At 38.4% G+C, this 18,838-nt stretch overlaps 1 protein-coding gene across 1 annotated transcript in view; it reads right to left on the reverse strand.

Annotated features, from left to right (window-relative positions):
• Nucleotides 1-18,838, reverse strand: part of PAK5 (p21 (RAC1) activated kinase 5) — a 231,947-nt gene that overhangs the window by 160,611 nt on the left and 52,498 nt on the right. The window lies entirely within an intron of this gene.

The following is an 18,838-nucleotide window of genomic DNA, read 5'->3' on the forward strand; positions in this document are numbered from 1 at the left end:
ATCTCAAATAACTGAACACCCCACATAAAAGTAAACAATAGCAGTTTTTAAGATTTCACATAACAATAACTAAAAAATAGGATGTTTCAGAGTTAATCTAACAGTACAATATTAAGGCTACAAGTCAGCTTTTCTGTGATTTCTTTGACTTTCTTCTCATTATCACGAGATGGCTACCATAGCTCTAAGTATCATGTTCTGACATAATATCATGTAAAAAGCAGGGACAAAAGATGTCGATCAAATTTTACCTTCTTTGAGGACTTTGAATTTTGAGTGAATGATGCAAGGGCAGTTAATAGATAACCAAAGAGGAGGCAGCAGCACTGGGAGCCTCCTTGTTCCTGCTCTGTGGGGCTCCCTGATATCAAGTCAGCCTCTCATGGAGTTTCCCAGATCTTCTTCAATGGCCCATTGCACCTATTGCCAGCTGCAGTGAGTGTTGGCTGCTAAAACCTTATAGTTGCCCCTTTCTCCAAAGAACTGCCCTCATCAGACAGAAGCCCCCTCTCCAGGAGATGCTTAGGGGCAGAGACTTGCTGGACCCAGCTTAGACTGGCTCATAAGAGCATATTACGCACATTTTTTCCCAACTCCATATTCAGTAACTTCACATTGATAGCTTGATAGCCCACTTCACATTGATAGCCCATGGTGGGAGTATTTACACCATGGATATTGGCAAGAGCTACAAATCTGGTTCCCTCACCCTGCCCAGCCCCAGAGAGCCAGTATATGACGGCCTAGAGATTAAGCTCCACCCAGGGGAAGGCCACAGCCAACCACTGACACAGAAGCACAAAAGGCTGGCCCTTTGCCTCAATGTGGAACAATTCTCTGGTGCTATTTCAGCTCTAGAGCTCCCCATGGATCACGCTAAGGCGAGACTTTACCTAATGCTTATTTTGTCCTTGACTCCTCCACCTGCCTATCCAGTTTCCCTCCCTCCTTTACAGCTTTCTCTGGAGAACATTCTGTCAATACATCATTTGCACAGGAATCCCCACCTCAGGCTCTGCTTCTACGGATCCCAACCTAAGACACCTGTTTGCAAAGCCTGATACCCAAGATTCCTATCAATTCTCCCAGTCCCACAGCTTTCCAGTAAGTTTGTTTTTGCTTAAGATAGTCAGCATCCATTTTTATTTTGCTGGCAACCATTGAAAAGTAGGAAATCAAGATGCATAGAAAGGAACTCAGCCACCTTTGTCCATTGGGAAATGGCTTAAAAAGTTGTAAGAGGCAATATATCCCAGAAAATTAAACCTGTGAAAACACATGATCTTAAGTATTGCATCAGCTGACTCAATCTGATGTGTTAACAAAGATGTTTAAAAAGTGAATGTAATTTTTTCAATTACAGTTACATTAGCATGATTCCAATAGCCAAATGAAATACCCACACCCATTAAAGGCAATTATTATGTAATAAAACACTCTACTTATTATACTCAGGCAGTTAGATCCTACTGAAAGAATCTTCCTAGCATAATATATAACTCCAGAAATATCCTGCATATGCAATCAGCTGTAGTCAAATCTTTGCAAGTGCCACTGCTTCAGGTTAACATTTTTTTTTAGTGTCTTGAGCCTCAAAAGTCAATTATGCTTTGAAAACATCAAGTCTTTAAATTATTAAAAGCTTTCACATTTCACCCAATGAATAAAACAGCCTCAATTAATAGAGAGATCACAGCCTTGTTCACATTAGCAACTCAAATAAGTACCGCATAGGGTTCAACGGGAGATAAGGAAATGCAGAGTCTTTGACCTGCCCTGCTGGCAGCTACCTTTCAAAGGTCTGTAAAGTTTACACCATGAAGATGGCACAAACAGTGATTCAGCCACACATCTGCATCTGACAGCCTGTGGGGAAGATGTGTGAACTGCCATAAGTTAGGCACTCGGGGCTGCAAAACACGGCAGAGTATAAACAACCCTTCAAACCAGACTTAGTGCACCTCATTTTACAGCATAGGTGAGCTCCTAAAATACAGGGGGACCCTGTATATTAATTCAAGAAAGATTGTAAATCAAGTCTCTCTCAACCTCTATGGAAAGTAATATGGAGATACCTCAAAGAGCTAAAAGTAGAACTACCATTTGATCCAGCAATCCCACTACTGGGTATTTACCCAAAAGAAAAAAAAGACATTCTATATAAAAGACACCTGCACTTAGAATGTTTATAGCAGCACGATTCACAATTGCAAAGATGTGGGAACATCCCAAGTGCCCATCAATACATGAGTGGATTAATAAAATTTGGTGTATGTATACCATGGAGTACTATTCAGCTATAAGAAACAATGGTGAACTAGCACCTCTTGTATTATCCTGGATGGTGCTGGAACCCATTTTACTAAGCGAAGTATCACAGAAATGGAGAAACAAGCACCCCATGTATTCACCATCAAATCGGTACTAGTTGATCAACACTTACGTGCACATATGGTAGTAACATTCACTGGGTGTCAGGCAGGTGGGAGAGGGATGAGAGGGTGGATATATTCACACCTAATGGGTGCAATATGCACTGTCTGGAGGATGGGCATGCTTGTAGCTCTGACTCGGGCAAGGCAGAGGCATGATATGTAACCTAAACATTTGTTCCCCCATTAATATTCTGAAACAAAATATTCTCTAGTGAAAAAAACCCTGAGGTGAAACATTCTGAAAAGTGACAAAAATCCTCTTTTAATGATAATAGCCACTATCCCACTTATTTGCTTTTAAATATGGCATTTGATTAATGCAAAGTAAAACCTAGTACCCGCTGCAAAAACCATTCACTAAGAACCTGTTCTTCATGGCACGTATGCGTGCATATGGTATTCTGTCTCCTGTCTGCCTTCCCCATCCAAACACAAGCTCCATGAAGACAGGGCTTTGTCTCTGCACTGAGGAGACCACAGGGCCTATAACTGTGCATGGCCTGTAGAAAGTGTTCAATAAATTTTTGGTGGGTAGAGGGAGAAAGGAAAAGAGGATAAACAAGGACCTAATTTGTACTAATAAAACCCCAAACTCATACAATAATTAAAAAAAGCAGCAATGCATTTGTGGAAGACATTGAAAATGTTACAGTTTTCAAAACATCAAGAGTCAAAGCACTTTAGTAAAATACACAGAAGACAGCATTTTTCAGATTTTATGTCTTGAGAAATCAGAGATGCTTCATCTAGTTGAGAAAGTAAAGCATCAATTGGACCAAAAATTGAATCTATGTATTTGGTTCTCTGACATGCTGGGTGAAATTGGCCTTCAGAGTCGCTCAGTAATTGTGACACATGTCCCCAAATCCAGTAAACAGTAAGCTCAACACAGGTATGTTCCCCACAACTGCACTGACCAATACAGTAGCCACTTGTCCTGTGTAGCTACTGAGCACTTGAACAGTGGCTGGCTTGAATTGCGACGTGAGAGGTGCTGTGAAATACATACCAAAGCTCAAAGATCTGGGGCAAAAAGTAAAATAGCTTAAACAACTTTTATATTGTCTACACATTGAAATCATAACATTTTGGATGAACTGGATTAAAAAAATATTATTATCATTAATGTCACCTGTGTCATTTTATGTCTTGCAGTGGCTCTTGCAAAATTTTAATTACATAGATAGCTCATGTTAGTGGTTCACATTAAACTTTTTTGGACGGCAGTGAACAAAGCAATGTCCTGCCTCCACACAGTGAGGGCTCCTTACTGCAAACGTTTGTAACTTTCTACCCACAGGGCTTTTATCAAGCTATAAGAACACACTTAGCCCTTGTGCAGGGCAAGTCAGTAGTGTCAAATAGCTAATGACCCAGAAGCAGCCTTTAACCAATGGCAAAGAGAGAGCTGTATGAATATACTGGCTTTCTTGCCTTTCATTTGGGACAATTCAGAGGCATGTTGTGTGACTCCTAGAGTTCCCCAGCAGGAATGAGTACCAGTTGCCGATAATAGCAACTCACTGAAAACATACTCTTCATTGAATTCTTTCCCTTCCCAGTCTTACTTCCCCTCTTCTCAGGTATTTTCTGGAATTATTTCCCCCAGGAACTATACTTTCATTAAAATCCTCTCTCAAGGTCTGCTTTGGGACAACCCAAATTAAGACAATATGAAAAAAGAAAAACCCTACTAGATACATTCCACATCTTTTAATGTGTTGAGGAATTTTATTTCAATTCTTCATAAACCTAACAACTTCTAAAAGTTGAAGTGTAGTGATATCCTTATGACTATTAGACCTATTGTCATACTTTACCCAAGATAATTGAAAATATGTGAATATAAAAAGAAAACATAAAAGTTAAATTTTATCAAATCTAATTTGGGGTTTTCCCCCCTAGATATTTTAATCTATTCCAATCAACCCAGTCTTTAACAAGATTTTAACAGTTCTGATTTTTTCTTTGATTCTGTTTGAGAACCTCTGACATTTTAAAAGAAACACCAGAGGTTCAGAGATTCAGAGATTCAGTGGAGAGTTTTGTCATACTTCAACATGGATTTTGAATCCTTAGGCCAGCTGCTTCAACATTTTCTCCTGCATAAAGTGACCTGACTTCAAGAACCATGTAAACTGATGAATCCACTAATGAAACTTTCCACATTCCAGTTCTTGCAAGAGCATTTTTATCCACATGCTTACTGATCTCCTTCATGCTGTTCTATTTTTAAACTTTAACTTGAATTCCTTTCCTCTTCTTTCTAAATACCTTGGTAGTAATAGAATCAGTTCCCCAGATAAAATGTGCCCACACTCTTTTATTATCTTACAATGTGTAACCCATCATCACAGTGCATTGGACTCCAAGCCCCATGGTGACAAGAATGATCAAACGTTGAACTCAGGTGCAGACAAAAGTAAATATGGATGTTTGCTGCTCTTGGTGTATAAATAACAGGATTCCTTGCAGGTGGAGTTTGCCTCAGAAGTTATGCTGCCCTCGGGAGCTACTTCACAGCCTTTTTTGGATTGCAGGCTCTTTTATACTTTCTCACAAGAGAAAATGTATGCGGCAGCTTTCTAGGGCAACAAAGAACTGTGTGCATGCGTGCCTTTTGCTCTTGAGGCAGCCTTAGCAGGGAAAAAGAATGTTGCTAAGTCCTTTATCTAAAAATCTGAGGTATGGATGTCCTTTCTAGCCTTATGCTTTGCAGTGAATTCATCATGCTATTGACAGAAACATTGAATCCAACATTTTATAGCTCCCCAATCAGGTAGGCAACACATTAGCATAGAAAGGAGTAGGGTCAAACACATGAATACCTTCCCATCTACTGAACACTAGTAGATCTGTCTCCCTCCCCGCATGCCAAGCCTGTGCCCCAGCAGTGATTCCTCCTTCCTATCCACATCTACCATGGGCAAGCTCGATTACTATCTTCTTCACTCTCATGAGAGTGGAAGGGAGTACTTTGGGCACTTTTCCCCCTGGGGAGTAGGTTATTAAGCATTTACCAATACACACTAAATGCAGAGGACCTAAAATGAACACAGCAGCATATGGAAATAAAATGTGTTCTATTTATGCAGGAGGAAGCCCTTGCCCCAATGAGGACAAGACATGCCTCTGTGCAGTCCACAGTCTCCCTTCTCCATGGAATGTCTACTTCGCCTTCTGCCTGGAGGCCGTGGCTAAGGAAAAGAAAGGCAGCAAAGCTTTTACCAACACAAAACAGATTCTGGGGCTCGAGTGCCAAGGCTCCGTGAGTGTAGTTCTAGGTCTGCTTCCAAAAGAGACAGAACCCTGCATGACTCCAGCCACCACACAGTCCCAGGAGGAGTTACACACTAAAGTAATCTTGGTTCGGCTCCTAGGAACTTTTAAGGAGAAAGCAAGCAAGCAAGCACTCAATATGGGAACACATTCAAATGAGAAAGATTTCACTTAACACTGTGTCCTACAAGATAACAGGAAAATCCAGGGGAAAAAAATCAGAAAGGGTAAAGAATTATGCAAGATGCTGCAGAATGTAGCTTTGCCTTTTCACTTTACTATCTCTTTTTACTACCAAACAGCTGATAATAATACCATGTTTTAAGGAAATTACTTTGTAGCACATTAACGCTTGTAAGAACCTATTTCTTATCACATCCTATAGATAAGTGTTCATCCTTTTGCATTTTGGGAAAGAATCTTTATTTGGCAGAGTGAACAGATGACCATGATTATCTTTTGAAAGTATTCAGTTAGTGTCTGCTTGTTGCCTCACATCTACTGGAAATCTAAGGTTGTAAGACTTTACAGAATTACCTGGAGAGCCTGTTAAAGTACAGATTTCTGGTCCTACCCTAGTGATTTGGAGTCAGTAGGTAGAGCCCACAAATTTGCATCTCTGTTAAGCTTCCAGGTGAAAGTGATGCTACTGGAACACGCCCTCACTTTGAGTATCCCTGCCCTGCAGGATGGTATATCTTGAGTGGTTACAAGTCAATGATGATGCCTGTGGTATAAGGTCTAGAAAAGAGGCCCTCCTGGTCCCACACATGGCTCTTTTGTTATGCTCACAATGTTTATCCAGACACAGCTGGGGAATGACTCCCTGGAGGCAGGAAGGGAATGATGCCTGGTGACCGGAATGTTGGATCATGGGGAAGAGGATTTTATAAGACACCAGGAGACTATTTTAAGCTTTATGTCTAAGGTTACATTCCAGTCATAACATATACCAACCACCTCATTCTCTAGTCACTATCTGCCTATCAGCCATTTAGTCAAATAAAACCTTTGGGTAAAAATATAGCTTCACAGTATGATAAGCTGCTACCCTACTGGGAGGTGTCCCCCTGCCCTCATTTTTTGCAGGACTTGTGTAAAAGTGTGTAAATATTTGTAATTAAGTTAAACCATGTAGCCCTTTCCATGTGGTTTTATTGAGCAGCTGTGGCCACCAGAGTGTTACAGCAACAGGAGACATAGTTACTACAAATCATAATGACTTTCAATAAACAAAGTGCTACTTTTTTTAGGGGAGGAGGTAGGGTCAAAAAGTAGAACCCCGTTCCCCAATAAAAGAGAGAAGCTTAGAAAGCTCATTCCAGACTTCTAGGGCAATGACAAAATAATAAAAATATCTTAAATCTTTATAATTTAAGTCTCCATGCTATTCATGGGGTTCTAGTATTGAGGGCTAAATGATTAGTTTAATCAACAATCCATTCTGGTAACAACCAAAAAAAGGCTTATTGTTTTCAATTCTGAGCAAAACTATCCACACAGATCTGCTATTCTCCCATTCAGACAGAGACTCATAAAAGGTGTGCTAAGGGTCAATGTTGCTTCTACAAATCCATCAGTCTGCTCTTGACAGAATGGCCAGATAAAGGACCGCAGAAATTCCCAACACAGAATTTCAAGTTTTGGATGGTTTAGAGAAAAATGCATATTTATCTGAATTCAGCTCGTTCTTGGAGTTCATCATTTGTGTCAATTCATCTGACATTGATACTCTTCTCACAAAATTACAAAGCCTGTTCTAAAAAGACAGCGCATTCCTTTTAACACTACAGATTATGCTAAGTAGTTTTTCTTACAGTATAAGCATGTAAAGTATCACTGGTGTCATTTAAGAATTAGACAAAGATTTCTGTCTCCAGTACCACAGGCTAATCTAAACTGACAGAAGTTATAAAGGGGAAAGTCATCTTTAGCATTACTCTTCCTGATGCCACCGTTTTTCACAGGAAACTAAATACTATCTTCCAGGCATGATGCCATATTAACTGAATGTCCAATCCAAATACACGTAAGGTCGTCTCTGCTTCTGGGTGGGTGTTTTCATTTGTTCTGGGCATCCTTAGGATCAAGGTGGTCATTGCTTGGTGGATAAAATGTGCAACATGCATTGCTCCAGTGATGGATGCACTGATGGTTTTGACTTCACCACAGTGCTATATCTCAATGTAGCCAAATTGCACTTTTACCCTATGAATATATGCAAAATAAAAAAGAAATATCTGTACACTAAAAACTAGAAAACATTGATGAAAGAATTTAAAGAATACATAAATGAATGGAAGGATAGTCTGTGTTCATGGATTGGAAGAATTAATATTGTTAAAATGTTCATACTACCCAAAACAACCTCTAGGTTCAAAATTCTATCAAAATTCCAGTGGCATTTTTCACAGAAGTAGAAAAAACAATTTTAAAATTCATGTGAAACCACAAAAGACCCTGAATAGCCAAAGTAATCTTGAGCAAGATGAACCAAAGCTGGAGGCATCACACATCCTCATTTCAAATTATGTTACAAAGCTATATTAATTAAAACAGCATGGTACTAGAGTAAAAATGGACACATAAATGGGTAACTGTGAGATGATGGATATGTTAATTTGTTTCACTACAGTAACAATTTTACTATCTATGTGTATCCCATGACATCATGCTTTATACCTTAAATGTACACAATAAAATTTATTTTAAAAAAAGCCGTGGGAGTTATGCTCTACTTCCTTAAGGTAGAGCATAACACAAAATGTTCAGAATTCTTCTGCACAAGGAAAAAAAAAACTCATAAACTAATGGAATTGAATAAAGAGCCCAGAAATAAATCAGTGCATATACAGCCAACTAATCTTTGACAAGGGCATCAAGAATACAAAAAAGGAAATAGACAGCCTCTTTAATAAATGATAATGCAAAAACTGGATATCCACATGCAAAGTAATGAAATTGGACCCTTATCTTGCCCCATACACAAAAATCAACTCAAAATGGATTAAAGACTTAAATGTAAGACCTGAGACTATAAAATTCCTAGAAGAAAACAGTAAAAGTGCCTTAATGTTGGTCTTGGCAATGAATTTTTAGATATAACACCAAAAGCACAGGCAACAAGAGAAAAAATAAACAAGTGAGATTACATCAAACTAAAATGCTTCTGCACAGCAAAGGAACCAACTAACAAAATTAAAAGGCAACCTACAAAAAGGGAGAACATATTTGCAAATCATATATCTGATAAGGTGTGATATCCAAAATATATAAGAAACTCTTATAACTCAATAGCAAATAACCTGATTAAAAAATAGACAAAGGAAGGACCTGAACAGCTATATCTCCAAATAAGATATACAAATGTCCAACTATATTAAAAGGTGCTCAGCATTTTTAATCATCAGGTATATGTAAATCAAAATCACAATGAGATATAACCTCACGCCTGTTAGAACGGTTATTATCAAAAAGACAAGGGATAATAAGTGTGGGTGAGGATGTGGAGAAAATAGAACCCTGGTACACTGTTGGTAGGAATGTAAATTGGTATAACCAGTATGGAAAAACAGTATGGAAGTTCCTTAAGGAATTAAAAATAGATCTACCATATGATCCAGTAATCCCACATCAAGGTATTTATCCAAAGGAATTTAAATCAGGATCTTGAAAAGATACCTGTTCTCCCACGTTCACTGTGGCATCATTCACAATAGCCAAGATATGGAAACAACATAAATGCTTATCGATAAATGAACAAAGAAAATATGGTACATATATACAATGAAATATTCAGCCTTAAAAAAGAAGAAAATTCTGCTATTTGGAACAACATGGATGAACCTGGAGGACATTATCCTAAATGAAATAAGCCAGACACAGAAAGACAAATATTGTATGATCTCACTTATATGTGGAATCTAAAACAGTCAAACTCATAGAAGCAGAATATAGAATGGTGATTGCCAGAGGCTGAGGGGAGGGGGAAATGGGGAGGTAATGATTAAAGAGTACCAAGTTTTAGTTATGCAAGAGAAATAGGTTCTACAGATCTACTATAGAGCATACTGCTTATACCCAACAATGCTATTTATATGCTGTGTACCTAAAATTTGCTAAGAGGGTAGATCTTGTGTTAAATGGTCTTCACACACACACACACACACACACACACACACACACACACACACACCTCATACTAAAGGGGGCAGGATAGAAGGAAACTTTTGGAAGTGATGGTTATGATTATGTCCTTGATGGTAGTGATGGTTTCATAGGTGTATACTTATCCCCAAACTCACTGAGTTGTATACATGTTTATATATCAATCGTACCTCAATAAAGTGATTTAAAAGAAAAACCTAGTCTATCCTAATTGATATTGACACTTACCAAAAATGAACCAACAACCTGTTAAGGAGAAAACAACAAAAAGAATTATTCTTGAAGCTCAATTATCATCTGATTACCAGACAAATATAGATTAAACAATATAATGAGGTTGGCCCCAATAAGATGGATGTTTTACCAACTATCACAGAATGAATTGAGTTGCGAAACTGCAGAATAAATGGAATGAACAGTATTTTCCCAAATTTTTTATTTTGAATCATCTCAAAATTAAGGAAAAGTTGCACGAGTAGAAGCATTCATGCCCATACAATCTTCACCTAGATTAATCAAAGATTAACATTTTGCCACATTTGCTTTCTATCTTTATGTATGTATGTTCTATATATACATAATTGTGCATACACTTACATATACTTGAAAGTACTTGCAGATAGGACAATTCACTTATAAGTATTCAGCACATTTCTCATAAGACAAAGCCAGTCTCCCATGTAACCACAATATAAACTGATTGCATTTGGGAAACTTAACATGGATATAATTATCAAATATATAGGCTATAATCAAGTCTCCACCTTATACTAATTATGTCAGTGATAGCTTCATTTTTCCAGGATATGATCCAGAATCACACGCTGCATTTAGTCATCATGATTCTCGATCTTTCCTCAAGGACACTGTGTTGGCTTTTGTGACATTGACATTTTCAAAGAGTCCAGCTGAGTTTTTTCCAGGATGGTCCTCAATTAGGATTTGCCTGATTGTTTGCTCATGATGATGTTCAAATCTGACAGTTTTGGCAGAAATACTGCATAGATGACATCATGTCCCTTACTCAGTGTATCTTACAGGGCACATGGCTTCAGTGTATCCCCTTAATAGCATACCACGTTTGATTAATTCAAAGAGGCAATCTGCCAAATCTCTTCATTTTAATGATATCTTCTCCCCTTTGTAAGTGATAAATAATCTGTGGGTGACATTCTCAAAACCATATGAATATTCTCTTGCCCAACAACCTTTAACCCAGTGCTTCTACTATCTGTTGATGGCTCTTATGGACTCTTGACTAGATCAATTATCACTGTGGTGACTGTTAAATAAGCATTATGCTTCAGCCATTACATATGCTGGAGGTAGAGTCCAATATAAAGCCTGTTAACTCACACATAGAAAATAGTCATTAGGATTGATCTTGGTGTTGCTTAATAAAGAGTTTCCTCTATTCTCTGAGATAATGCATTACTAGTAGATAACTGTGAGTACAGCTATCAGTTATTTTTCTAGAGTAGTCAGATATATGCAAGAATTGAAATATACAGAATTGTATTAAAATGGGGTTTTTAAAAATAACGTGGGTCTGAGTGCATGCTCTCTGTGGCAGAGACATTTACAGTACATGAAACACCCACACATTTACCAAATTTCCTTGCAACTAGAAGGGACAAGGTAACTAGTTCTAGCCAATGACCTATGAGTGAAATTGACAAAGCACTTTTGCGCTGAAGCTCCTACAAGCCCATGTATAACCCTCGTCTCTCTCCTTTGCTTCAGCAGCGACCGTGGAGACTGAGTGTTGAAATGAGCCATAATACGGATGCTGCCCAGGTGCTAAACTATTGCATCAGTAACATGCACACTGGAGAGTTGCTTGACCTAAGGTAGGCTTTACATAAGTGAGAAATAAACTATGTGTGAAGCTGCTGTAATTTGGAGATGTTTATCATCATAGCATAAATCTATCCCAACTAATAGTCTCTAATAACCAGTTTTCATTTTCATCAATAATCTGAATTTTATAAGAACAATCTATGGCAATAACTGAATAATTGGTATAGAATCACTAGTTGCCTATGGAACAACCTTCCCTATCCCTCTTTATTATGGCAGAGCCAAAGTTCAACTATAGAAAGTGAAAATGTTAACTATTTTCAGTGGTATTCTGGAGTGGCTTATACTAATTAATGAGAGCTCTTTTTGCAAGCTGGTTAATGTGACGTTGGTAGCTTAAAATTGCATGGTGGGAGTATTTACACCAAGGAAACTAGGAAGTGCTACAAATCATCCTTCCCCCCAAACCCCTCCCTACCTGCCCCAGCCCAACCTTCCTGCAGAGAGTGCCTCTTTGACAGTTTGGGGTTCCCTTCTTCTCTGTCCTACACCACCCCCTTACCTCCCTCTGATTCTTGCTGACACACACAGATCATTCAGTCTGTGGTGATGGGGCTTGTCCTCTCCTACTTGTGCTTGGGATTCAAGGGGATACCTGTCACCTAATTTTGTTCTAAAAGTTGTCCATGGGTTTTAGTTTCGCTATCTAATTGCCCTGTTTTTATAAAAATATTTTAAAATATCAAAAACAATGCCTCCCTAACTATTGACACCTTCCCAGAATCTCCTGTTTCTTTTAAACATTTTCAAAACAACACAACATCAAGCATCCCTTTTACACGGTGAGAAAACAGAGCTATAAGTTATTAAGCTTGAACTTCTGGCTAATCAGAAGTGCAGCATAAGCAAATGTAGTGCGATTAATAATTTTTAGAGAAGGGAAAATACAGGCATACAGAGGCATGGGTGGACCCACAGCATAAACAAATTTGCACTAAAGCAGGACACGTTTCTAAGTGTGTGGAGATGAAGCTGTCACCTCTCCTAATCAATACATTGAATATTATCTGCAAAATCTGCCTGTGGAATAAAACATGCCATTGAAATACAAGGTGTAGGTTCTAATAGTTCCTCCAGATCCCTGCTAGTCTGCATAACTACACAGGTGTCCACGTGACATGCTCTACCCTTTAGCCATCAGTACTAAAAATACTTCATTGCTAAAATTGCTACAGGGTGATGACTTTGACATAATTTGTCAGATGTGGCTATCACTTTCCCCCATCTTTCTTACTTTTCAATGATGCTCTGAACTCTTCCCCTCAAAATTGAATCTGACACTTGCAAACTAAAGAGATTTAAAAGAACAAATGGTCTTCAAGCTTTCCTTCAAGCTCTGTTAGACAGACTTAATATACCTTCAGCTCAGCTGTGGGCTAGAGAGCACATCTAAAGTAGTGAGCAAATCTGAATGCTTCAACAAAGGTGATGGAATGGGACGGCTTCACCTTTTCTCTAAACAGTTGCCTGTTTTTCTCTTCTTTTAATCTGTTTTAAGCCACCAACCAGTCATTCCCCATCTGATATGACCTCTGGTATTGAAATATTTATAGAGAAAGGTGCTCTTTAAAAACTAAATATGGTACAAAGAAATTATTAGCAGCTAGTGGAAGAATATAGAACTAAGAGATTGTGGGATGATGTGATCCTACAGAAATGTAAGAATAATTCTTTTGAGGAGTTTTGCTCTAAAGGGGAGTAGGAAAATGGGGTGGTAACTGGAGAGGCCTAAAGTCAAGAGGGTTTCTTTTTTAGATGGGAAAAAAATTAGAGCATACGTATATGATACAGAAAGATAAAACTCACAATGCAGGAGAGAGGGAAGAGTTGCCAGAGCAATGTCCTTGCACAGGAAAGAGAGGATGATGGTCAGCTTCCTAAGGGGAGGTCTCAGACTCTATGAGGAACACAGGCAGTTCATTCTGAGAAAAAGGAATGAAGGCAAGGAACATGAGTGCAGGTGTGAGGTTGAGAGGTGATGGTGGGGACACGGGGATGTCCCAGCTTCTATTTCCTTAATGAAACAAGAAGCAAAAATAACAGCTGAGAATGGGAATGAGAGAAGAGAAGGTATAAAATGGTCCCCTAAGAGAGCAGGAGAGTGAATGGACTGAGGAAACGTAGTCAGACCCTTCAGCAGCTCTAAACACTTGTGAGTGGTTCATGGTCATGAATGTAAAGTGAAACTAGCCAGCACAATGGTATGTTTTCCCCCATCTGTGGTTATCTGGGTGAGTGTAGGCAAGGTGTGCATGAAGAGTTGAATGTGATCAGGGTTAGATTTCTGCCAAGTGTGTACAAAGCAAGGGGAATGGAGCAATGTGTGCATAGCACATGCAAGAGAGAAATCACAGTAATGGAGAAGAATCTTAGCTGAAACAGGTAGAAAAAGAGGACTGTAAGGGGATGAGGGACAATGAAAAGATGGTAGAATTCATGGACTTCAGAGGTCCCAGTGGGGTTAAAGAATTGCTGGAGTTTAGGCATTAAAGGAAATAAAGGCCCTCAAGAAGTTATCCTCATTGCCACATGGGGCTCTGATATTAGTATAAGTGGAGAAGCAAGTTGTCAAGGACAGATAAACAGCAGAGATAATCACCCTGGCTGCCATGGGAACAGACAGCTCAAACTAGAGCAGTTTTAAGGGAAAGACAAAACCATCTAGTAACAAAAAGTCTTAAGAAAGATTAAAAAAGGACAGAGGAGAGGTCCCAGGTTTAAACATATAAGAATATGAACATAAGAAAACAAGATATCACAAGAAGGGAAAACATCCTTGAAACGAGATTTCTTATGGCCACCATAAGCAATGACCAAGATGCATAAAACCAAAGACTTGTTGGAAAGCTCCTGAAATCTTTCTAGCCAACCCCATTTTCCATATGAGTAACTAAGACCAAAGAGGTGGGGGGATTTGCCTAAAAGCCATACAGCTCTAACACAGATATTTTGACTCACTTTTTCAGAGGGAACATTATTGTCTTGATGTTAGCTAAACCCTATGGAATTGACATTTTATAGGTCAAAAATGGTTGACTGTTGCCAATTGCATGTCATTCAACCTAATGTACTTCACTTTTCTTTCTACTATACCAAGAAAGAGCAAACATGAATGATTTTTTAAAATGAACTACTGCCCACTTCTTCACTATCTTTTAAAATTTTATCAAGAAAACATTTGAGGGCAGCAACGAATCTCCTAAAACTAAAGTCAAATTTAACCTCTGATAAAGAAATGATAAAGAATCCAAAGGCAATGGACAAGAGCAACTATCTGGAGCTGTGACCAAGAGAATACTGGTGACCCTCCAAACTAAACTGACCTGGAAAAGGTATAATTTGGACTATGATTAGAAATATAATGCTGTGGATAAGGAATGGCACTGTTTATTAGGAGGAGAAGAATGGTCAGCAAGGTATCTATCAAAGTAAAAAACAGAATCAAATCCAAGAAAGAGAGTTTTGCAGAAATCTCCAGCTCATCCCATGAAGGGATATCATCCCTTGGGGATATATGCCACTGGTCTACAGAGGTCAATGGCACCAGCCAGGAGGCTCATATCATCAATTCTAAAAGCCCTACTCTCCTCGTGAAGATAACCTGACTTCTCATTTGGATATGACCACAAAGAGAGGGTGCCATTTTCAGAGCACACATACTTGGAATTCCTGGTGGTTATATTTCTAATTGAATATTAATAAATCAGTACTACTGCTTTTTATACATGAGTTTCTGTATTTGGTGAATGTGGTTACTGTGAATTTATGATTGAGAAATAATGAAGTAGATTCTATTGGTGCCATGCATATCCCCTGGGTCCACTAGCAGAGACTTTCCTTATATGCCAAGGTATTCCTGTTTCTCTTGGCCCAAGGGTCAGGGGGAGAGGCTCAGGGTAGAGTGCATGGGCCAGGGAGTTAATACCCCAAGAGTGACCCTCAACCAATGATGGGCAGGTGTTGGTTGAAAAATATCCCAACTTCCTATTGGTCCTCTTTAAACTCTATTATTATACAAAAACATTAAAGCTTGCATATGAGTCTGGTAAATTATACTCCCCCCATTTGTCCGGAGGTAACACTTCTTATAACTAGATTCATCAGTGAAAAAGAAAAGCTCAAAGCCGATACACATGGACTTGTGGCTAGGAAGTATATGAAAAGCAACAGAGAAAGAAAAGAAAGAAGATAAAAGCATGTGGCAAGTGGGTACAGAAGTGGTAAAAAGTCAAATAGTAGACACCAGCAGAGATGTTAATATAATAGACAGCAGAGTTGGAGCCCTGGGGTACCAGCGGCTAGGTGCTTTGCATATTATTTAATTCTCACAATAACACTACCAGAGTCCTGAGTCCATGCTCTGCAACAACTCTGGTGTCTATTGCTTTTTTTTCTCTGTACTAGACAGAGCCATGGACAACTAGGGGAAGGTAATGTTTTTGAAGGTTATATTTGAGCTGAGGTCATTGCCACAGTAAGAAAGTGACAATCTGGAAGTACCCGGTGAGCTGGAGACCTGGCCTGGAGTGTAACCCTTCATGCAGTGTGACATCTCACTCAGTGGGAACACTCCCTGCTGGAAGAGCTTGGGGATAAGAAGGAGCAGAAACAGTCCCAACATTTTTCTTATGAAAGTCAAAGGCAAAAAAGCTGTGACTGGAGAAAATGAGGACATGCACGTAACTGTAGTAGGGGACATTGTGGATACCACTTCACACCTACTCGAATTCCTAAAAGTAAGACAGTCAACACCAAATGTTAGGGAGGATGTGGAACAACCGGACATCTTGCACAGTGCTGAGCGTATAAAGTGGTATAACCACTTTATATTAAAAAAAAAGCTTGGCTGTTTCTTCTAAAATCATCAACTTTATTATCTAGCAATTATATTCCTCAGTATTTACCCAAAAGAAACAAAATGTACAAGATTTTTCATAGAAGCTTTATTCATAATAGCCAAAAATTGGATACAACTCAAATGTTCTTCATCAGATGAACAGAAAAACAAACTGTGATATAGTCACAGCTTTTTTCAGCCAAAAAAAAAAAAAAATGAACTACTGATAACATACAACAATGGATCTCAGGGGCATATTAATAAGCACAGCAGGGCATACTTTCTAGAACAGTCTACGCTAATTAATGATGACAGAAGTAAGACCAGTGGTTGCCTTGGGGGTGGTGGTGAATGACTGCAAAGAGACATAAGGAACATTTTTGGGTGGTAGACGTGTTCTATCTTGATTGAGGTATTGGTTATGCATATTTATACATTTGCGAAAATTTGCAGAACTACAAAATTTAGTTCTGTGCCTTTCACTGAATGTAAACTACACCTAATTCTTTTTAAGGGGGTAAAAAAAAAACTGCATCAGTAGACGCACTTATAATGATATCAGGTCCAGTACAGCTGGGTAAATTCTTTGTTACAGTTTCTGATTCAACGAAAGTTGTTGAGCAATACTGTTCCATGCACAGGGTCTCATGGCCTCATTTACTCTCCACAAAATAATTTCCCAAATTCATCCTGCCATCATTTCCCACAGGAAAAAATAGTGTAACTACAGATGAATTTTTTTATTTTCCTTCAAGTACAAAGTATTATAATATACATTTATTTTAGACAGAATATTGAGTCTAAACTGCAGTTGTACCTCCTATATTAAAGAACTCTCTTTCCATCTGGACCATTTATTAATTTTTTCCTCCCATGTACATATTAGAATTCGCTCGGAAAGACCTAATAGAGAGTATGCATTCATGTAAAAATTCCTCCAAGTTAAGACAAATTGATTTTTCTTCAATGTGTAAGTAATTGAACACATAAGTAATTCATTATGAAAAGAGTTAAATTTAAAATTTTGACACCACATAGTAAAGAAATAGTTATTGTTGAGGGTGTTTGGAAAAGCAAAAAGAGAAAAAACCAGGTAAACTAAAATTTGAATGCTAACCTTGAGCTGACACTCTAAGAAGTGCTTTATATATGCAATCTTATTTAACCCTCATAGCATTCCTGCAAAGTAGGTTAGTTCTTTAACCTGACTTTTATTTTAGCATATAGAGTGAAACATGGATACTCCTTCTACATGAAGTTGTCTTATTTGATGGTTCACCCTCTCCATAGTAATTGGAAGTGCTACCGTATACTAAATTCTCATATAAACATGAATCTGCTTCTGGACTACCAATTCTTTCCAATGGCATCCTGGGCTATTCCTGGGTCTAGACCATATTCTTTTTCTATTGTGAAATATAAAACACACACAGAAAAGGGCATTTAATACACATGTATAGTTTAATGAACTCTCAGGAACCACCCCTGAAGTAGAGACAGAGAACATTTTGAGCTAAATGCTTCTCGATGTCCTTTCCCATTTATAGCCTCTTTCCTTTCCCTACCTGTAACCACTATCCTGGCCTTTGGGACAGTTATTTTCTTGCTCTTCTTAAGTATACACAGGCACATGCACACATACTTCTAAATAATATAATTAAATTTATAGTTCACTTTTAAAATCATTATAGTAAATTTTGATATCTGGCTGGGCGAGCCTTTTTCATTACTGTTCTTTTTTCATATTTTTCTTGGCTTTTTTTTTCCTGAACATTTTCTTTTCCAGATATATTCTAGCATCAGATTTGACAGTTCATAAAATTATATTAGCATTTTGGTTGATATTTCATTAAATTAACAGATTATAATTTTTCCTGCCAATTCTACAAACTTGGCATTAGTTGGAGAGGAAGTGGGGTGGAGATCTCAGTACCCACCTTAACATATTTCCTTCTAATTATATTTACTCTGTTCCAGCCACAGTGGCTTCCTGACGTGTTCCTTGGGTATTGGATACACTTGTGTTTTGCACCATCTAATCCCCTCTTCCTCGAACCTTCTTTCCCCAGATATCTACACGTTCCCCCCCTCAGCTCCTTCTGGTCTTTCTCAGATCTCATCTTCTTAATAGTGAAGCCCACCATGACCATCCCATTTAATGCTGCAATCACTGCCCTCACTCCAACCCAGCCCACCCAAAGCTTCTTACCTGCTCTCATTTGTATAGAACTTACCACTTTGTAAAATCATTTACTTCACC

The sequence above is a fragment of the Lemur catta genome, chromosome 17 (genome assembly GCF_020740605.2).
Source record: "Lemur catta isolate mLemCat1 chromosome 17, mLemCat1.pri, whole genome shotgun sequence".
In the NCBI taxonomy this organism is placed as follows: domain Eukaryota; kingdom Metazoa; phylum Chordata; class Mammalia; order Primates; family Lemuridae; genus Lemur; species Lemur catta.